The sequence below is a fragment of the Pongo abelii genome, chromosome 7 (genome assembly GCF_028885655.2).
Source record: "Pongo abelii isolate AG06213 chromosome 7, NHGRI_mPonAbe1-v2.0_pri, whole genome shotgun sequence".
Taxonomy (NCBI): Eukaryota; Metazoa; Chordata; class Mammalia; order Primates; family Hominidae; genus Pongo; species Pongo abelii.
This window is the reverse complement of record NC_071992.2, coordinates 33,176,677-33,200,049: the sequence shown is the minus strand read 5'-3', so window position 1 is coordinate 33,200,049 and position 23,373 is coordinate 33,176,677. Positions and strand designations below refer to the sequence as shown.

The following is a 23,373-nucleotide window of genomic DNA, read 5'->3' as shown; positions in this document are numbered from 1 at the left end:
CAGGGAATGTTGTGGGAACAGGACCAGACTAAGAACCAGCCCTGAGAAGTTCCTGCCAGGTTCTCCATGTGGGTTAAGAAATGGAGCTAGGAAAAATGGGAGGAAATCCTTTGGAAAAACACAGAATAAAATAAACGGATTTCTTTAAATTGCCAGTCAGACTCAGTGGACATATGAACATCGCAAAGGCAAAGGAGAACCTTGCAGTGTACTGTCTGTTTCCCAAATTATTTTTCTCTCCCCTTGAGCTTCAAGAAAGTGATATTCCTATTTCTGGCAAGGTTCAAGTGAATTCTATTTGGGGTTGGTTTGCAGCACTTAAATTGCTTCAGGGCCTGTTATGATTGGAATTCTGTTTCCTCAGTGACACTGCAACAAAATACAATCTCCTTAAAGTAATAATTATCAGAAAATCAGGACCATACCACTTAGCCAGCACTATGCAGAGGATAAGGGGAGATTGTAGTGGTTTCTTAGCTTTCTCCAACCACTCTTGTTAACACAAGGTAATTTGGGGGTCTTTTGATGCCTGGAAAAACATGACATCATTGGGGGTAATCTCTTTTATCACGTATGCTGAGGCATCCAAATGGGTCTTTGGAGAGGACTTAATTAGCAACTGTGGCCCTCAGCTCCATATGTATCCTGATGACACTCAGATTTATCTTTCTCTCCCTTAAGACATTAGTGAGGAACATGAAAAATGAACAGTCCTTGCTAAATGCACAGTCCTTAGAGCTCGCAGGAAATAAATATCCTGTCTCCAAAATAAGAACTATCTAAAGAAGATAAACTTGTTGCTTCCCCTCAGTTCCCCTGATTCTCACTCTACTTCCTGTTTGCTTTTTCCATTGTTTTGTTTCAGTATTTATATACAGTATCTGTAATGGGATATAGTCAAAGAATAGATTTAATATCCCCAAAGGCAGTGAGCTACATGCCAAAATGAGAGGTTGATTTTCAGGCCTAAGTCAACCGATTGAATAACCTAAAGTAAGGGAAGAAAATAACTCATTGTGTACATTGGGAATTGTGTTAGCTGCAAGTAACAGAAAACCAACCTAAAAGAAACTTAAACCAATAAAGTTGTAATCTGTTCTTGGATTAGCTGACTGTTGGCATAGGATTAGCAGCTCAATACTGTTAGGACTTTGGTCTTTGAAACTGTTTTGACCCTTCACTCAGAGTTTCAAGGTGACTGTTGCAGCTCCAAGTATCATGTCCTCACTCAAAACAGGAAGAAGAGAAGTCAGTACCAAAATATTTGTAAAATTCCCCAGAAAATACTCTGTGGCCAAAAGTACTTAGCATGGCCAATCCTGGCTTCAAGGGTGGCTGCAAAAGTATTTCACTTTCCTGGCCTCTGTAACAAAATGTGACAAAAGGCAAGCTGATTGGGAATGACTCTTTTGCCAACACAGTCAAGAGTCTGCCACATCCAGGATGTTGTTTTCTTCAACAGTTCAGCCATAAGAACAGAAGAAGAACAGTTCAACCATAAGAATCATTTTTATTTCAGAAAACATTTTAGAATAAAAGAGGTGACACTGTTCAGAATTGTGCCAAAAAATAGAAGCTAATCAAGACTGTCTTGGGGAAATTGGCATATATGGCTACCCTAGTTATAAACAAAATAGTCTGAGAAATGAGCCCATCTTTCTTTAGCAGCTTGATTGGACAACTGAAAATCTGCTTCTTTAATGAGGAGAGTCTCTCAGGCTGAATCCAAAGTTGTCCAATGTCCTTTTCTGTTTATGCCTCCCAGCTGCCCTCAGTTTTGGAGAAGGCCAGACCACTTTTCTACGGGAGCCTTTGTCATGATAATGTCTTAGTCCATTTGTGTTGCTGTAAAGGAAATACCTGAGGCGGGGTAATTTATAAAGAAAATAGACTTGTTTGGCTCATGGCTCTGCAGGCTATAAAACAAGAACGGCGCCAGCATCTGCATCTGGTGAGGACTTCATGGAGCTTCCACTCAAGGTGGAAGGTGAAGGAAAGCAGCATCACATGGCTGAAAGAGAGTGAGGGAAGGCAGGTGTCTGACTCTTAACCAACCAGATCTCACATAAACTAAGAGGGAGAATTCACTGGATTCCATGAGAATGGCGGGAAGCCATTCATGAGGGATCCTCCCCGATGAATGGGAGGCCCCAAATACCTCCCACTAGGCCTCACCTCCAACATGAGAGATAAAATTTCAACATGAGATTTGGAGGGGACACGTATCCAAATGATAACAGACCATTTAGCAAATAATGCTCAGAGGCCCTTTCTCCTCTTGCTTTTATGCAGATGAAGACTTTCGAGTACATATTGTCCTTGCCTTTCACTTACCTGCCATCCTGCCTGTGTCCATGAAGATGACAGTGCTCCACAAGACAGAGAGTCTCAGAAATTAGACATTTCTGTCATTTAAAGAGAATGGAGGTGCTGTCTCCCCACCTGACTGGCTTCATAAGTGGGGTTCTCCTTAAAGACAAACAAGAAGTTTACCAGTAGCATAAATGGAAACTTACCTGAGCATTTGACTTTTCTATCCTTACTTTATACCCTTATTCATTCATAAGGACAACAAATAATGTTGGAGTGGAATTTTGTCCCTGGCACCCTGATTCCAAGGTGGTATAAGGTTATTTCTACTCTTATAGTTAGAAATAGTTTCTGATGCCAAAGCATATCACTGGAATACTAATAAATGTATGACTCTATCTTGAATTCTAGTTATTTTTATATAACTTATCTTTCTAACTTGATGAAGGTTTTTATTTTCCTCTCAAAAACTTTTTTGGCTTTTCAAATTTTCTACTATAAGCAAAATGCAATGTTCCTTTTATTTCTCATTTTTTCTGCGATTTTTCCTGAATTTTTAAGGAATGCGTACTTGGAAGAAATCAAATATCACAGAAATAAAGAGTAAAAAGTGAAGGTTATCTATAGTTGTATCCTACCACCTTTGCTAACTATCAGAGATAACCACGATTAATATTTGGTATAAATATATATATATGTATTTTTAATGCATTACTGACATATATGCATATAAAATTTGTTTCTGTGAGATGCATACAATTTAATTTTTCAGTCTATGAGTATATTGTACATCATTCTTTTTAATGACTATAATGTGTGCCATTATCACTAATGGTGTGAGAAATTCTTTGGATATTGAAGCCACTGTGGATTGTGGCAGTTCTTTTGGACGGGAAAGATAGGAAAATTTTACATGGCTATAGTAGCAAAACTATTAGAGAATTATACTTTACAATGGAACAAAGTATACAAATAGGCTATAGTTTTCTCCCATAAAATATTATTATGAAGCAAGATTTTTCCAAAATATCTTCTATTTCCAGAGTGAGGACAGAACTAGCTTTGCATGAATGCCACATTCTGTGGTTTTTACTTATCCTTGAAGTGACATTCATCCTATTAAAATTGTTAACTAAATTTAACACATTCATCCTATTAAAACTGTTAATTTATTTATTTAACAGTTTTAATAGGATGAATATCACTTCAAGGATCTTTTATTTTTCAAAACAACAAAAAATAACCATTTCCATAGTCTAGATATAATTATATACATTAAAATAAGCCATTCTCTTAAATAAAATGTTAACATTCCCCCACATATTTGACATTTTTCCTCTAATGAATACACTGTTGCATTGGCATTTTCTTATAATGTGTTATTTTAAGGTCTCCTTTTTCTAACATTGTAAATTTAACCAGCATGAGCTAATTAATGAGCTCAAGTTAACCTTCCTTTCCCTCCAAACCTTAACTACCCACCCAGTCTTTTAGAATTCATTCCCAGGCTTTAAGACCACTTAGAATTTAGAAAACTTTTTTCTTTTGACTGCACTGTGATTATTTCCCTACTTGTTTAATCATTTTCTTTCTCTACTAATACTTCCATAGCACAAAATTCACATTTTTTTGTAATTTTGCAGCTTTTTCCCCCAAACCCCCAAAGCATAAACTACATGAATCTGAAATATGTGTATTTGTTTGTTTGACACTAATTCTCTTTCTCCCACTGGTATACAATCTTACTCCTAAGTTTATGAGGCCATATTCTCTGTTCATGGAGCACTTGGTATGTTATTGACTTAAAATTACAGAGTAGTTTAGGAAAGATCAAAACAGAATCCTCAAGGAAGTCCATTTAACCTCTTAGTATCTCTTTTAACTTTTCAGTAATGTGCGTTTGTAAAATCTAGTGTTTGCTTTATTTAATCCCTTCATTTGTGTCATCCAGTCTCCAGTAATGGAAAGTGTGATACAGACACAAAAGCTTAAGGACCAGTGTGCTATAAAACTTATACTTACCCTCTAGGGCAGCAGTCCTCAAAATGTGGCACACAGAGCCCAAGGGTCCCCAGGAAACTTTCAGGAACTCTGTCTGCAGAAACACTTTCAGAGGGTCCACAGGGTCAAAATTATTTTCATAATAATACTAAGACATTATTTTCCTTTTTGTTGTGTTGATATTTGCATTGATGATGCAAAAGTAATGGTGGACAGAACTGCCAGTACCTTACAAAATCAAGGCATAACATGTATTTGAAAAAAAAAAAAAAAAAAAGCCAGTTTCACTTAAGAATGTCCTTGATGAAGCAAGACTTTTGATATTATTAAATCTCAACCCTTGAGGTACACTCTTTAATACTTTGTGTGCCAAAATGGGAAGTATGCATATCTAAGTACAATTATTGTCTTGAGGGAAACTGTTGTGCAATTGATTTTTAACCTGAACTACCTATTTCTTCCTGGAACACCAATTTTATCAGAAAGAATAACGGCAGACAAATAATGATTATTTGGACTTGGATATTTGCAAAATATTTTCTCAAAAAAAGAATGAAAGAAGCCTGTCACTTCTAGGAAAACCAGTTGCATTTGTTGCTAATGATAATACTTAAACTTTCTATCAAAAATTGGTACTATGGAAAATATTTGCCTGCCATGAGTTTGACAACTTCCCAAGATTTAGAGATTTTTCTGATATCAGTGCTGAAAGTGACTTTTTTATATTTTAAAATTATGTCAACATTTTGAAGATCTGTATAACCTGCTGAACCAACATTTTCCAAATGATCAAGACATAATATTACAAAGTCATGTATGAGTAAAAAGACCATTCAAAGTGTAGTGTAGACTAATGGGTTTTTACATGACAGAGTACAAAAAGTTGATTGATATGGTTTTAGAGTTTATTTGTAACTAATCTTTAAGAAACTATAACTTGTCGGCCGGGCGCGGTGGCTCACACCTGTAATCCCAGCACTTTGGGAGGCCGAGGCGGGCAGATCACGAGGTCAGGAAATCGAGACCATCCTGGCTAACACCATGAAACCCCGTCTCTACTAAAAATACAAAAAAATTGGCCAGGCATGGTGGCGGGTGCCTGAGGCAGGAGAATGGCGTGAAGTCGGGAGGCGGAGCTTGCAGTGAGTCAAGATCGTGCCACTGCACTCCAGCCTGGGAGACAGCAAGACTCCATCTCAAAAGAAAAAAAAAAAAAAAAAGAAACTATAACTTGTCAAATTTAGGTATAATAAAGGAAAATATCCACAACTATCTGAAAAGTCTATTAAAATTCTCCTTTTTTTCTCCCATTAGCCTGTGTTAGCCTGAATTTTCTTCATAAACTTCAATTAATAGGACATATTGCAACAGACTAAATATGCATTTGAGAATCCTGCTGTCTTTTATCAGTTCAGACATTTAAAATATTTGCAAAAATAAAGCAATGCTACCCTATTCAGTATTGTTTTGCTAGATAGGGTTTTCTTTGCTTAAAGAACATATTTTTATATTACCATATAATGAGTTTTTTATTTTTAAATAAATAAGAAAATATTTTTAATTATCAGTTTTAACTTTAATATAGTAAATATTGATAGATATAATGCATATAAACAAAAGTTATTTCAGACCTTCAATTTTTAAGAGTATAAAGCGCTCTCGAGATTAAAAACATTAAGAAATGTTGTTCTAGTAAAATGTTCATAAAGGGAAAAAAGTGAGTATACAAATTTCATTGACTAATGTAGGAACCAAATGATAAGAAATCAAATAAATTTTTACTAGGTCTTTCTATTGCTCAGGTTCATTTGGTTGCAAACAACCAGCTCATGGAAAGATCACATCAACCAGGACTACTATACGTTTTAGCTTCAGCAATCATCATCAATTAACAATGTCCCTGTGGATGTATTAGTTCAAATTTGTGAGAGATCAAGCCTATTTGTCTCAGCTAACAATTATCATCTCTGGGAAGATTCCTCCATCTGAAAGCCTGCCATAGTTCACTGTTTAGCCTATGGTTGGGCCATCCCTGAGTGGTTACATCAGTGGCCACTCTAGAGGAAAGAAGATCCCACCATTGTTTTGGAGAAAAGAAGACTTTGAGTGAGACCAGTAAGAGCCAGAAGGAAAAATCAAGTGTAACAGGAAAATGGAGTGACATGTTCAAAAACTCTGTTTCATAGTCTAATACAGCACACACATGAGAGGTTACTGTGACTTACTTAGACCAGGCTTGCAAAATTAAGGCTAGGACTGAGAATAAAATCCAAGTCTCAACTTGCCTTCCAGAACCTTTGCAATTAATTCATGTTTTGAAATCTTTCTCAGTCTTTGATGCATTAGGGGTCATCCTCCAACCACTGCCCACCCTAGCATCAACCAGTCCTGTCACATGTTGACCCTAAACTGCCCACCTTAACCCTCTTTGAACTATACTCCTATTTCTGTAGAAATAAGCCAGCCATTTGTATTCCTCTCTCCACCATAACTAACCACAAGAATAAAAAAATAAGGATACCTTGAGTCATCAAAGATAGAAAATGCTGAGGTTGTACAGAATAAAGCCCAGTATTTCATCCCACTTTGTTTTTTTCTGAAGCCTTTAGATCTGCATGTTTTTTTCTCCCTCCTTCTCTCCTGTCTTCTTAGAAATAACGTGGACTCTCCCTAGGGGATGCTGAAGAGCAGACACACGGATCCTTTGACAAATCAATAATAGCCAAAAAAATGTATTAGTTAACAAGATTACTAGTTCCCCCTTTTCAGGAAAAAATCATATTGTATCATATTGTTTCCCAAGAGCTTTAGAAGCACCACTGACTAGCAACACAGAGAAAGCTACAGTCAGAGCAAACCTTTTCAAACATTTGATAGTTGACAGTCCTTACCACGGAGGTTGGGGAAGCAGAATTGGTGTGATTGACCTTGAAGCATCTCCTTTCCCTCCATTCACTCCTTTCTCAGAACATAAAATTGCTTCACTTTGACACTAAGGCTTACCAAGGCAAAACCAGACAAAATAAAGGTCTTTTAAGAACTTAAATGACACCGAAATTTTCCAATTGCACTTCAGAATAATACATTAGTTTTATTGTGACAAGTAGTCCTTCTCAATTCTCACTCACACTTTCTTTTCTCTCTGCAGCAGAAACCACTTTTATTAAGTATAAATCCATTCTCACTTTTTTCAGTATTGTCCAATTGAAGGGCATCTCTTCCCTCAACCAGGACCTGGCCCAGTGGCTGGCAATGTAGTGGATACAATATGTTTGTGTGAAATGAAAGAATTTAACATAGCATTCATTTTGATATACTCTAGGTCTTTACTTTCATTAAGAAAACATTAAGGGTACAAATGTGAGATAATTATAAGGAAGAGAAGGTGAAGGGGTACCAAAAAAGTTTTTTAAAGTTATTTGTTTAGATAAAGTTGGTCTAAAAAATAACATGAAACTAACAGTTTTTTCTTTTTTTTATTTTGAGACTGAGTCTCACTGTATCGCCCAGGCTGGAGTGCAGTGGCACAATCTCAGCTCACTGCAACATCTGCCTCCAGGATTCAAGTGATTCTCGTGCCTCAGCCTCCCAAACAGCTGCGATTAGAGGCGCCCGCCACCATACCCAGCTAATTTTTGTATTTTTAGTAGTGATGGGATTTCACCACGTTGGCCAGGCTGGTCTCGAACTCCTGACCTCTAGTGATCCACCCGCCTCAGCCTCCCAAAGTGCTGGGATTATAGGTGTGAGCCACCACACCCAGCCAAAACTAACAGTTTTTAAACTAAAAAGTAAATCAGTTTAATCTGCTAGTGCTCAGCATTTCTCCTTGGATAGGCCACCTATGTTTTTGTGCATCATTTTTATTTCATCAGCTAGTGCATCAAGTTATTTAAGAATTGTTTCAATGCATATAACAACCATATGCCTCAGATTTCCTAGGGCTGTCCAAATTTCATGCACTTGCATTCTTTTCCATAACATCATTGTGCTTAAAACAGTGTTATTTACCTCTCTTGGACCTTCGCTTTAATTAAAAAATCAAAAAAACTTATCCTCAGACTCTATCACTTTATCCCGTTTTTCTCTTCCCAAGTAAGTAGCACAGAGCCCTCCACAGAACAGAAGTTCATCATGTTTATTGATTAATTAATCAATTAATCAATTAGTGGATATATGCATTACATGGTGACTTCCCTAAAAACTCATTCCCATCATGGAAAACATAAATCAAGTATTATTTATGTATTCATTTATTTTACTTTAAGTTCTGGGATACATGTGCAAAACACGCAGGTTTGTTACGTAGGTATACATGTGCCATGGTGGTTTGCTGCGCCCATCAACCCATCATTTGGTTTTAAGCCCTGCATGAATTAGGTATTTGTCCTAATGCTCTCCCTCCCCTTGCTCCCAACCCCCCAACAGGCCCTGGTGTGTGATGTTCCCTTCCCTGTGTCCATGTGTTCTCACTGTTCAACTCCCACTTATGAGTGAGAACACGCAGTGTTTGGTTTTCTGTTCCTGTGTTAGTTTGCTGAGAATGATGGTTTCCAGCTTCATCCATGTCCCTACAAAGGACATGAACTCATTCTTTTTTATGGCTGCATAGTATTTCATGGTGTATATGTGCCACATTATCTTTATCCAGTCTATCACTGGGTATTTGGACATTTGGGTTGGTTCCAAGTCTTTGCTATTGTACATAGTGCTGCAATAAACATACGTGTGCATGTGTCTTTATAGTAGAGTGATTTATAATCCTTTAGGTATATACCCAGTAATAGGATTGCTGGGTCAAATGGTATTTCTGGTTCTAGATCCTTGAGGAATTGCCACACTGTCTTCCACAATGGTTGAACTAATTTACACTCCCACCAACAGTGTGAAAGCATTCCTATTTCTCCACATCCTCTCCAGCATCCGCTGTTTCCTGACTTTTTAATGATCACCATTCTAACTGGCATGAGATGGTATCTCATTGTGGTTTTGATTTGCCTTTCTCTAACAACCAGTGATGATGAGGTTTTTCTCATATGTTTGTTGGCCACATAAATGTCTTCTTTTCTGCACATTGTGCACATGTACTCTAGAATTTAAAGTATAATAAAAAAAGAAAGTGTCTGTTCATATCCTTTGCCCACTTTTTAATGGGGTTGTTTTTTTCTTGTAAATTTGTTTAAGTTCCTTGTAGATTCTGGATATTAGCACTTTGTCAGATAGATAGACTGCAAAAATTTTCTCCCATTCTGTATGTTGCCTGTTAACTCTGATGATAGTTTCTTTTGCTGTGTAGAAGCTCTTTAGTTTGATTAGATCCCTCAAACATTCTTTCATTTTAAAATACCCTTAAGGAAGAAGATAATACTGTAAAATGGCTAAGAAGACAGCCTCTGGACTGAAAATTTGAAAGTATTTCTTCTCTATGCACTCCCCTATTCACCTGCTATAATAAACTCAACACCCATTTTCCTAGACATAATATAACTGAACTCTCAAAGGGGGCCAAAGTGGAAAGATGCATGATTATAAAAGTTTGCTGAAAGTTATGTTCCATTGTTTACAAACTTATAGAAAGAAGGAAGAAAAGGATAGGAGAAGAGTATGCCAGACGTCTGCTCTGAGTTACTCAGGGTTCTTCAGAGAGACAAAACCAACAAGATATGTAAGAGAGTGGGTTATCAGGGAATTGGCTCACACAAACGCAGAGGTAGAGAAGCATCACCATAGGCTGTCAGCAAGCTAGAAAACAGGAGAAGCCAGTAGCAAGGCTTAGTCCAACTCTAGAAGCCTCAGAAACAGAGAAGCCAACGATGAAGCCCTCAGTCTGTGCCTGAAGGCTCAAGAGCCCCTGGGAGGCTGCAAGTGCAAGTCCCAGAGTCCAAAAGCTGAAGAACCTAGAGTCTGATGTCCAAGGGCAGGAGGAGAAAAAGCAGGGAAGGGAGAGGGCAAGAGCAGAGTAAGTATCCCTATTCTTCCCTATGTTTGTCCCAAGCAAGGCTCCCAGCTGATTGGGTGGTACCCCCACATTGAGAGCTGGAAATCCTCTTTCAGTCCACTGACTCACAGCAATCTCCCCTGAAAGCACGTCTGAAAGCAGACATACCCAGAAACAATGCTTCACCAGCCATCAAGGCATCCCTCAACCCAGTCAAGTTGTCCCCTAAAATTAATCATCATGTCTTCTCAAATGGTGTTTAACATTCCTTCACTAGTTACTTCCAAATTTCCACCAAAATGCCTAAAAAGACACAAAGAAGATAAAACTTACCAATATCAAATAATGAGGCTGATTGTCAACCTATTGCCAACTATGAGAGTAGCTTTCACTGTCTAGGAAGCTAATGGTCTCAGAGTCAACCCTGCAGCTTCCATGGCCCCACTCCTCTTCAGAGAAAGGCACTCTAGAGCTTCACCGTCAGTGCCCAATAGTCACCTGTGGCATTTTACATTTTAATTTAAAGTGATTAAAATTGAATAAAATTTAAAGTCTAGTTCCTCAGTACTAGATAGCCACAGTGGCTAGTGGAGGCCACATTGAACAGCACAGATACAGAACATGTCCATCATCACCTGAGGCTCTATTAGCCAGGCATACTTTTAGAACAGGACTTCGTTGGCTCTGCCTTTCAATCCTGATCACTCCCCTTTGTGTATGCTCTATGCAAAACATTTTCTTTGTTTTTTTGTTTGTTTGTTTGTTTGTTTAAGATGGAGTCTCCTTCTGTCGCCTAGGCTAGAGTACAGTAGCACGACCTTGGCTTACTGTAACCTCCACCTCCCAGGTTCAAGCAATTCTCCTACCTCAGCCTCCCGAGATTACAGGCACCCACCACCACACCCAGCTAATTTTTATATTTTTAGTAGAGACGGGGTTTCACCATGTTGGCCATGGTTGGCCAGGCTGGTCTCAAACTCCTAAGCTCAGGTGATCTGCCCTCCTTGGCCTCCCCAAGTGCTGGGATTGTAGGTGTGAGCCACCGTGCCTAGCCCATTTTCTTTGAATCTTATTTTGGCTCCACAGTGATTCCTTTGAACTAGGTATTTCAAATCCTTCCCTGCTTCTTGATCGGCCTCTATCCAGGAAACTAGCGCCATTTTCCCTGTTTATGCCCTGCCCATGTCTACACAGAGACCAAGTTGTCCCTGCCACCACTGTCTATTATCTGCTGAGTGGAGGAAGTTTGGATAGTAAATCATAGAGGACTCATGGCTAGCGATTTCCACTGATTCTCCCCAGTTTCCTTCCTTGCCCAGGCACCTGACCCTATCCTGATGAGGGACACAGGCCTGACTCTCTGAGGTGAAATTTTCTGTCCAAACAAGGAGATGTAACTAGGTATCTATAATTCTGGCACACAAGCTTCCAGAAACTAGTTGCTAAAGGTGAGAATTAGAGATATCAGAAGGGGCCGAGCGCAGTGGCTTATGCCTATAATCCCAGCACTTTGGGAGGTCGAGGCAGGCGGATCACAAGGTCTGGAGTTCGAGGCCATTCTGGCCAACATGGTGAAACCCCATCTCTACTAAAAAATACAAAAAAATGAGCCAGGTGTGGTGGCGCGTGCCTGTAGTCTTAGCTACTCGGGAGGCTGAGGCAGAAGAATTGCTTGAACCCAGGAGGTGAAGGTTGCAGTGAGCCGAGATCACGTCACTGAACTCCGGCCTGGTGACAGAGCGAGACTACATCTAAAAAAAAAAACAAACAAACAAACAAACCAAAAATATATATATATATATATCAGAAGGAACTCTAGCCATCCTGTGAGCCAATAACAGGTATAAAAAAGCATGGAGGAAAAACATCTGCAATACAAAGCATATAGATGAAAACAGCTCATCACATAATAAAAAAGATTAATGAGAAAAGACCCACACCCAGATTTTTTTTTTTAATTATTATACTTTAAGTTCTAGGGTACATGTACACAACATGCAGGTTTGTTACATATGTATACATGTGCCATGTTGGTGTGCTGCACCCATTAACTCGTCATTTACATTAGGTATTTCTCTTAATTCTATCTTTCCCCCATCCCCCCACTCCATGACAGGCTCCAGTGCGTGATGTTCCCCACCCTGTGTCCAATTGTTCTCACTGTTCAATTCCCACCTATGAGTGAGAATATGTGGTATTTGGTTTTCTGTCCTTGCAATAGTTTCCTCAGAATGATGGTTTCCAGCTTCATCCGTGTCCCTACAAAGGATATGAACTCATCCTTTTTTACGGCTGCATAGTATTCCATGGTGTGTATGTGCCACATTTTCTTAATCCAGTCTATCATTGATGGACATCTGGGTTGATTCCAAGTCTTTGCTATTGTGAATAGTGCCGAAATAAACATACGTCACACCCAGATATTTCATGGTTATTGATTAAAAGGAAAAAGTATTTAAAGCATCCAGATCTTTAGAGATAGGTAATCTGAAAAGAAATAAAAATCAAACTGGCCTTAGACTTCTCTGAAATAAATACTGGATTTCGATAGAGCAATGTCAACATTATTTTGAAAGAAAAATTCTTTACTCTCACTAGCTGAGTTATTCATAAGTGATGAAAATGAAAAGATACAAAGTAAACTGCTTGCATTCCTGTATTAAAGTAAGTTTCAATAACTAGCGGTTGGGGAAGATGGAAGAGTAGAAAGCACCAGGAGTCTGTCCATGCTCCAAGACAAAAATTATACTGGCAAAATCTGTCTAATGTAACTATTTTTGCAACTCTGGAGTCTACTGTAAGCTTGCAAATTCCAGGGGAAGGTATGAAGGTAAAAGCACAATTAATTTTAGTTTTAGCTCTTAGAACAGTAGCAGCTACCCATCCCCCAGTTCCTGGAGCAACTTGCATGCAGCCTATGGGATCCAGGGTGGGCAAAAAGGATGTTGTCTTCCAAATATTAGAAATCTGCATCCAATCACTGATTGCTACTTCTGATCACAGAGGTGCAGACAAGAAGGTGGGCAAACTTTGTTGTTGTACCTCCCTGAATTGTTGCAGGCTCCTTCCCATCTGGTTGAAGTGACTCCCAGAGGATTCAAAGGGCCAGCACCCTTTTTGTTTCCTCCCTTCATTTTTCCCCTTTTGAGAACCAGTGATTAGAAACTAGGATATCAAAAAAAAAAACAAAAAACAAAACAGTTACATATACAGGAAAAATTAGAAAATGATCTCACATGCCCATAGAAAGGCACAGGCTCAGAAAAGACTTGAGAAGATCTTAAGTTTACATTTCAAACTGGCACAGAGTTAGCCTACAACAATCAAAAAACAATAACAAAAAAAACAGCAAACCTGAGCAAAGAGGAGAATCTGATTTCCAAAGATACATTATCAAATTCAAATATTGTTTTCAACAAAAAAAACACAAGATATACAAAGAAACAAGAATGTATGGCACATTCAAAGGAGAAAAAAATTAATCAACAGAAACTGGCCTTGAAAAGACCTGATGACAGATTCACTACACAAAGATGCTCAAAGAACTTAAGGAATATGTGGAGAAAGTCCAGAAAACCATGTTATTAACAAGATAGAAATATCAATAAAGATGGAGAAAATCTAAAAAGAAAACAAAAAGAAATTCTGGAGCTGAAAAGTACAACTGAAATAAAAACTCACTAAAGCAATTAAAAGCCAGATTTTAGGAGGCATAAAAAAGAATCAGTGAACTTCAACATAGGACAATGGAAATTATTGGGTATGAAGAACAGAAAGAAAAAGGGTTGAAGAAAGTGAACAGAACCTAAGGGATATGTGTGACACCATCAAAAAGAACAACTTATGCATTATTAGAATTTCACAAGGAGAAAAGAGGGAAAGAGATAAAGAAAATATTTGAAGAAATAATAATAGAAAAAGAAAACCTCCCAGACTTAATGAAAGAAATGAACACAGATGTACAAGAAGCTCAACAAACTCCAAGAAAGATGAATTCAAAGAGAATTACACCAAGCCACATTAAGAGAGAATCTTGAGAGCAGCAAGAGAAAAGCTACTTGTCACATAAAAGAGATACTCAATAAAATTAACAGCAGATTTCTCACTAGAAATTTTGGAAGCGAGAAGTCTGTGGGCTCATACACTCAAAGTGCTGAAAGAAAAACACTGTCAACCAAGAATTCTATTAATCTATCTGGCAAAACTGTCCTTTAAAAGTGGGGGAGAAAATAAGATATTCCCAGATAAACAAAAGCTGGGGGAATTCATTACCACTAGACTTGCCCTGCAAGAAATTATAAATGGAGTCCTACAAGGTAAAATGAAAGGACACTGGCTCAAAGCCATATGAAGAAATATAGATCTCAATAAAGGTTAATATATGGGCAACTGTAAAAGCTAGTATTGTTGTAACAAGGGTAACTTCTTTCTGTGTTCTACATGATTTAAGAGACTAATACATTTTAAGAAAAACAGTTATTAGTCTAAAAGCAAGTATTATCGTAACTTTGGTTTCTATTAATAACTCCACATTTTGATTGTTACATAACTTAAGAGATAATACATTTGAAAGAACTATTTTATGTTTTGTGGCATACAATCTATAAGGATGTAATTTTGCGACTTCAACAACTGAAAGGGGTAGGCACAGAGCTGTAAAGGAGCAGTTTTTTATATGTTATTGAAGTTAAGATAGTATAAATCCAAAATAGAATGTTATAACATTAGACTATTAAACATAATCCCCATGGTAGCCACAAAGAAAATAGCTATAGAATATACACAAAAAAGAAATGAGGAAGAAATTTAAGCATTTCACTAAAATCAAAAATTTACATATAAAAGAAGACAGTTAAATAGAAAATGAGGGACAAAAAAAGCTATAAGGCATATAGTAAGCAAATGGCAAAATGACAGAAGTCCTTCCTATTATGCATTACTTTAAATGTAAATGGATTAAACTATCCAATCAAAAGACAGAAATTGGCAGAATCCCTAAAAACACATATCCAACTACATGTTGTCTACAAGAGACTCATTTTTGATCTAAGGACACAAATAGGTTAAAAGTGAAAGTATGGAAAAAGACATCCCACACAAATAGTAACCAAATCAGATCGGGGTGGCTATACTAATATCAGACAAAGTAGACTTTGAGTCAAAAAAGTTTACAAGAGACAAAGAAGGACATTGTATACATTTTTAAAGTTCAATACAACAAGAAGATATAACAATTATAAACACTTACATACCTAATGTGTAAATCAAAATCCAAATACATAAAGCAAAAACTGACAGAATTAAGGGAAAAATAGGTCTACAATAATAGTTGAAGAATTCAATAGCCCATTCCCAATAATAGAACTATCAGAGAGAAGATAAGAAAATAAAGAACTTAAACAACACAATAAACCAACAAGATCTAACAGAAACATCAGAACACCATACCCAATGACAACAGTATCACATTCTTCTCAAGTATACATGGCTATTGGATAGCCATGGATAGTGCACATGGACATTTTCCAGGCTAGATCCTATGTTAAGGCACAGATTAAGTCTCAATAGATTTTAAAAGATAAATATTATATGAAATGTCTTCTCCAACCACAACAGGATGAAGTTAAAAGTGAAAAACAGAAGGAAAATTGCAAATCCACAAATATTTGAAAATTAAACAATATACTCTTAAACAACCAATGGATCAAAGAAGAAAACACAAGAGAAATTAGGAAATTAGAGATGAATGACAACAAAAACACAATATACCAAAATATATGAAATTCAGTGAAAGCAGTACTAAGGCAGAAATTTATAGCTATAAATGTTTATATTAAAAAACAAGAAAGATTTCAAATCATAAACCTAACTTTGTAAACTTAAGGAACTAGAAAAACAAGAACAAACTAAACCCAAAGCTAGTAGAAGGAAGTAAATAATTAAGAGTTGAGCAGAGACAAATAAAATAGTGAAGAGAAAAACAGTACATAAAGTCAATGAAACCAAAAGTTGTTTCTTTGAGAGGATCAACAAAATTGACAAACTTTTAGCTACATGGACTAAGAAAAAAAGAGGAAAGATGCAAAAAAAGAGGAAAGATGCAAGTTGGGCATTGGGATTATTATGAACAATTTTACACCAACAAACGGAATAACTTAGATGAAATAGACAAATTCCTAAAAACACAAAACCTTCCAAGACTAAATCAAAGGAATAGAACATTAGAATAGACCTGTAACTAACAGAGCGATGGAATTAGTAATCAAAAATCTTTCAACAAATAAGAGCCTTGTATTGCTGGCTTCACTGTCGAATTCTACCAAACATTTTGAAAATAACTAACACCAATCTTTCTCAAACTTTCACAAAAAACTGAAAAGTAGGGAACACTTTCTAACTCATTCTATGAAACCAGCACTACCCTGATACCAATACCAGACAAACACACTGCACTAAAACTACAAACCAATATCCCTTCTAAACTTTAATGCAAAAATTCTCAACAAAATACTAACAAACCAAATTCAGCTGCATATTAGAAGGATTATACACCATAACCAAGTGTGATTTATTCCTGGAATGCAGTGGCTTATTCCTGGAAGGAGTTTGTATGTGCAACATACAAAAAGAGATCAATGTAATATATCACATTAACAGAATTAAGGGGGGGAAAAAACACATGACCATCTCAATAAATGCAGAAAAGGCATTTGACAAAATACACTTTCATGATTTAAGAAAACACTGGATAAACTAAGACTAGAGGAAACTACCTCAACATAATAAAATTCATGTTTGAAAAACCTACAGGAAACATCATCATCATACTCAATGATGAAAAACTGAAAGCTTTTTCTCTAAGACCAGGAATAAAGCAGGAATGCCTGCTTTCTCCACTTCTCCATTTCTATTCAACATAGTATTGGAAGTTCTAGCCAGAGCAAATAGGTAAGAAAAAGAAAATGCATCAAAATTGGAAAAGATGAAGTAAAATGACCTTTATTCACAGATGCTATGATATTATATATAGAAATCTTAAATATTTCACAGAATAACTGTTAAAACTAATAAGTGAATTACAATATGGATGAACCTTGAGGACATTATGCTAAGTGAAATAAGCCAGTCACAAAAAAAATACTTTGTGATTCCACTTAGATATGTGCTTACAGTAGACAAAATCATAAAGACAAACAGAAGAATGGTGATTGTCAGGGCCTGGGGTGAAAGGGAAAGAAGTGATTTAATGGATAGAATTTCAGTTTTACAAGATGAAAAAAGTGTGGAGATGGATGGTAATGATGGTTGCAGAACATTACAAATGTATTTGATACCACTGAACTGTACGCTAAAAAAGGTTAAAATGGTAAATTTTATGTTATGTGCATTTCAACACAATAGAAAACATGGAAAAAATAACTAACGGTCATAAAGTGTGTTTGACAATGAACATTTTCAATAATGTACATATAAAAGTATATAAATGTATAAGTATATACATCTTATATTAATATACATATTAACTTACATTTTATATACCTAAAATGTAAAAAAATGATAAAAATAAACCTGACAAATTCTTATGTTATAAAAATAAATTCTACATTTGGCTTAAGAAAACAAAAGTGGTATAATTTTCTTGCCTTCAATAGAGAGGTCTCAAAAGATAATATTTTATAGTTTATTGACAAAAAATATAGAGCAAAGTATCCTTTTGAAAGTTAAAATTAATCATTGAATTTGTCACTAATGAAAATATAAACTGTGTGAATAATATCAACTGTATTAATCATTAAATTTATCACTAATCAAAATTAGAAGTCATAAAAATATACAGAAAAATAAAAAATGAAAAAACTAAGAAGAAAAAATAAACAAAAAATGGAGAAAATGTAAGCAAGTAAATAAGATAAGACACAAAAAGAAAATAAATGAAACAGAAGACAGAAACAAAGATAACTGCACTAGGAAAAATACTGATTTGAAATGTCAACTTTATCATAGACTAAACTCCTATACATAGTAAGATTTATATGTATATTCTTCTATTGCACTACATTAGTTATATTATTATATCTTTGTTATTTGTTTTAAAAGTCACTTCTCAATAACAACAAAAAAAGTTTTTTAAGATTTTGAAATTAAATGAAGACAAATATTTTATTCAACATAGTACTGGAAGTCCTAGCCAGAGCAATCAGGCAAGAGAAAGAAAGCCATCCAAATAGGAAAAAAGGAAGTCGAGCTATCCCTGTTTGCAAACTATATGATTCTTTACCTGGAAAACCCCATAGTCTCTACCCGAAAGCTCCCTGACCTGAAAAACAACCTCAGCAAAGTTTTAGGATATAAAATCAATATACAAAAATTCAGGAGCACCAACAACATCCAAGCTGAGAGCCAAATCAAGAACACAATCCCATTCACAATAGCCACAAAAAGAATAAAATAGCTAGAAACACAGCTAACCTGGGAGGTAAAAGATCTCTACAACAAGAATTACAAAACACTACTCAGAGAAATCAGAGATGACACAAACAAATGGAAAAACACTTCATGCTCATGAATAGGAAGAATTAATATTGTTAAAATAGCCATATTGCCCAAAGCAATTTACAGATTCAATGTTATTTCTATCAAACTACCAATCACATTCTTCACAGAATTAGAAAACTCTTGTTTTAAAATTCATATGGAGGCCAGCTCACACCTGTAATCCCAGCACTTTGGGAGGCCAGGGTGGGAGGATCACTTGACTCCAGAAGTTCAAGACCGGCCTGGGAAACATGGCAAAACCTCATCTCTACAAAAAACACAAAAATTAACTAGGCATATTGGTGTGCACCTGTAGTCCTGGCTACCTGGGAGGCTGAGGTGGGAGGATCACCTGAGCCCAGGGAGGTCAAGGCTACAGTGTGCTGTGATCACACCCCTGCACTTCAGCCTGAGTGACAAGAGTAAGATCCTATCACACATATACACAAAAACAAAATTCGTATGGAACTATAGAAGAGCCTGAATAACCAAGATAATCCTAAGCAAAAAGAACAAAGCTGAAGGCATCGCTCTACCTGACTTCAAACTTTACTACAAGGCTGCAGTAACCAAAACAGCACGGTACTGGTACAAAAATAGGCACATAGACCAATGGAACAGCATAGAGATCTCAGAAATAAGACCGCACACCTACAGCCATCTGATCTTTGGCAAACCTGACAAAAACAAGCAATGGGGAAAGGATTCCCTATTTAATAAATGGTGCTGGGAGAAGTGACTAGCCATATGCAGAAAAGTGAAACTGGACCACTTCCTCACACCTTATACAAAAATTGACTCAAGATGGATTAAAGGCTTAAATGTAAAACCCAAAACTATAAAAACCCTAAAAGAAAATCTAACCAATGTAATTCAGGACATAGGCATGGACAAAGATTCATTAAAATGTCAAAAACATGCCTGGGTAACAAAGCAAGACTCCATCTCAAAAAAAAGAAAAAAAAAGTTAAGAAACAACAGATGCTAGTGAGGCTGTGGAGAAATAGGAATGCTTTTACACTGTTGGTGGGAATGTAAATTAGTTCAACCATTGTGAAAGACAGTGTGGTGATTTCTCAAAGACCTAGAACCAGAAATACCATTTGACCCAGCAATCCCAGTACTGGGTATATACCCAAAGGAATATAAATCATTCTTTTATAAAGATACATTCACACATATGTTCATTGCAGCACTATTCACAATGTCAAAGACTTGGAACCAACCCAAATGCCCATCAATGATAGATTGGATTAAAAAAAAATGTGGTACGTATACACCATGGAATACTATGCAGCCATAAAAAAAGAATGAGATCATGTCCTTTGCAGGGACATGGATGGAGCTGAAAGCTATTTTCCTCAGCAAACTAACACAAGAACAGAAAACCAAACACCACATGCTCTTACTTATAAGTGGGAGCTGAACAATAAGAACACATGGACACAGGGGGGGAAAAATACACACTGGGGCCTGCCGTGGGGTTGGGGGCAGGGAGAGGGAGAGCATCAGGAAAAATAGTTAATGCATGCTGGGCTTAGTACCCAGGTAATGGGTTGATAGGTACAGCAAACCACCATGGCACATGTTTACCTATGTAACAAACCTGCAGATCCTGCACATGTATCCCAGAACTTAAAATAAAATAAAATAAAAATACCGAATGGTTAAAAAGAGAGAAAAAAACAAACATTTCTAACAAAACAAGAAAGTGATTAATACAACATACCACATGCATAAATGAAATACTGTATTTCACATATATTAAAATTCAGTTTTCCACAAATTTAAAACACAATGAGATATATATTTAAAAAACCAGGATACATATAGAATATGTATATATTTTGTACATATTAATGGTTCTCACTAGAAATGAGATTTATAACTGGTATCATTTTAAACATTTCTGTTACTGTTTTCTACATGTCTATATTGCTTTTAAAATCAGAAAAAAACAGACTTTTTATCTGATGTAAAACTAAAATTATGAATTCAGCATCCAAATGGCTGCACCCTGTGACTGAGTCCATGTGAGATTCATTACCCCAATGTGACAGCTAATTTTTCATCAAACCCACTTGTGAATAAGCCTCCATGACTTCCTCTATTGCGTTCCACACAATTTAGCACTTGATGATATGCTGCTTTGTGTGCTATTTGAGGCTTTTTACTATCAATGCATGTGTGTTAGTATTACTGAATTCAGTAAATGTTTACAAAGCACCATTCTGTTGCAGACTCTGTTATGCTACTATGTTCATTTGTTTTGTATTTAATTATCACCACTTTAATATACTCATAAGATTCGATAATTTTTAAAGATGTTAAAAGGTAAAGTGACTTGCTCAAACTCAGAGTGGCAGAACTGAAATTTCATCATAGGTCTCCTATTTCCAGGCTTGAATAGTTGTTCCACGAAAAAGAGTTTGCACTCTAAGAGAATCAGCGTTACACCTTTTACTTAGTCCACTCACCTAAGGTGACCAGAACACTTCACACAGTGCTCTGTAGGTTAATTTCCTAATGGATATTACCATACAGAAGTAGTGTAATGATCCTCTACTTTCCAATCTGTGCATAAAACTGAGCAGTGCTTATCAAATCCTGGATTTGTGCTGCTTTGCTGAGACAGTGAGACAGCCATTCAGAGACTTATCCCAAAAATGTGCCAGTGTGCTGAATGAATGGCAGATGCAAATGGAGGTGCGGCCTGATAGATGAAAGCAAGCACCACATTAGGCAGGGCAGGCAGGAAGCTGATTTTATTAGGGAAATTTACAAGCAGAAAGTGTATAAGAAGAGGCACACAGTTCTCCACGTTGTGGGCAACCCATGGAGAGGTACGTGGGGGCTGAGACATACTGTGGGCTACGCTCCGAGAGGGGCTCCCCTGCCCCCCTGAAACTCCATTTCATATAAGACAAACGAGCAAGCACATAAAGAAATAATAATCTGAGTTGTCATGCCAGCCATTCCTGAGGGTTGCATGCCTGTGCTTATATCACCTGGAGGCCTTGAGAAGCAACAGACTATGTGCAGCCACCCAGGCAGAGAGAGGAAGTGTAGCCACCGGTTCCTTCTATAGCTTTGGCTGGCTTTGCCTGACCAGGTATCTGGGATCATCCCCAGGGCAACGATCTTACCACGGAAGACTTAAGCCTTGATGTTTTATGTGACATGAAATAATTTAATCTTTCTGTTCTTCCACCATAAAATGAGAAGGTTATATGAGCTGAAAGCCCACCATGGCGTCCCAGCCTAGATTAATTGGGTGCCCCACCAGTGTGCTCTGTCACCCTTTGACACTCCTATCATGGAAACATGCATACCTGTGTATTTGTGTGATTCCTCTTTCAAGAACACAAGACTTCCTTTGGGTTGCTCTGATTTTTTCACCAAGGCATCCTCAGCCTCTAACACAAGCCAATTATAGAGAATCAATTAATATGGAGTTATTAAAAATAAATTTTAATAAATATTTAAAATATTTAATAAATTAAATAATTATTTTAAAATTTATTTTAAAATAATACACTTCAAAATAAATTTAAATTTATTAAATAACAAATTATTTAATGAACAAATTATTAAATAAATAATAAATTTATTTAATTTTATTAAATAATTTAATAAACAAATTTTAATAAATAATTTATTTATTAAAAATGTATAAGTAAATGGAGGGATCCCTTTCAGCTCTTATATTCATACTTCAATCACACCGGCAAAACAGGCTTCTGGTAGCTACAGGCAGCAGCATCTAAGCCAACTTAAGAAAAGACCCTTGGGTAACTGTGTCCCTTAATCCTACTTACCTCACTGTACCTTCCCTTGCTCTTCAAAGTTCTCCCCACCTGAAGGCTTATCTAGTCCCAGGGTCAAGACTAAACTGCATTTAAACATGGTAGCCTAATATTCTGTTAGGCTGTAGCACAAGTATTGTTTTGTTTGTCACAGTGAAAATATCAATTTATATGTTCACGTTTGAGATTTATTTCAAGACTCGCCTTAAAAGCTATTGTGTAGTCAAATAGTTTCTTAAATGATTCAAGTTTCACAAAATTTTGAATTTGATTAGTTTTCTGGACTGAAAACTTCTACAATGAGTGGAAAGTTTTCATAAATGAGACAGCCACTTTACTTTCAAGAAGCGATTTTCTGGCCTGTTTTTAATTCTGCAGTGACACCAGCTCCTTTTCAATAAATTAGTTGCTAGATGTAATAGAAACAAATGTGCCATTATTTCTATAGTGAAGGAAAATATTTTGTAGTTCTGTACTTTGCCATGTTTCTTTCTGAGTAATCTCTTTTTCCTTCCCCTAAAGCATTTTGGACACTAAAGCTTAGCCATGGAGGTAATTTATCACAGATGGAGTGACCAACCATTCCAGTCTGCCCAGAACAGAAGGGTTTCCCAGGAGACAAGACTTCATGTTCTAAAACCAGGACGGTCCCAGGGAAACCAGGGTAGTTGGTCATCCTAAGTCTACAGGGCCTAAGAGGGGAGGTACAATAGGAACAACAGGCATCTGCTTGAAGAAAAGGAGATGAAGGCAGCCCCTACAAGGAAAATAGGAAAAGTAGAA

General features: G+C 36.6%; 1 long non-coding RNA gene across 2 annotated transcripts in view; it reads right to left on the bottom strand.

The window, feature by feature from the left end:
• Positions 1 to 1,492: 1,492 nt before the first annotated feature.
• LOC129060941 (uncharacterized) overlaps positions 1,493 to 23,373 on the bottom strand; it is a 66,693-nt gene continuing 44,812 nt past the window's right edge. The window contains exons 2-7 of one of the 2 annotated variants that reach the window (XR_008527850.2): positions 22,117 to 22,200; positions 7,203 to 7,309; positions 6,833 to 7,013; positions 4,333 to 4,416; positions 2,335 to 2,469; positions 1,493 to 2,011 (exon numbers count right to left, since the gene is read on the bottom strand). This is a non-coding gene — a long non-coding RNA (uncharacterized LOC129060941). The remainder of the gene's footprint in view (positions 2,012 to 2,334; positions 2,470 to 4,332; positions 4,417 to 6,832; positions 7,014 to 7,202; positions 7,310 to 22,116; positions 22,201 to 23,373) is intronic. The other variant, XR_008527851.2, reaches the window with a different exon arrangement.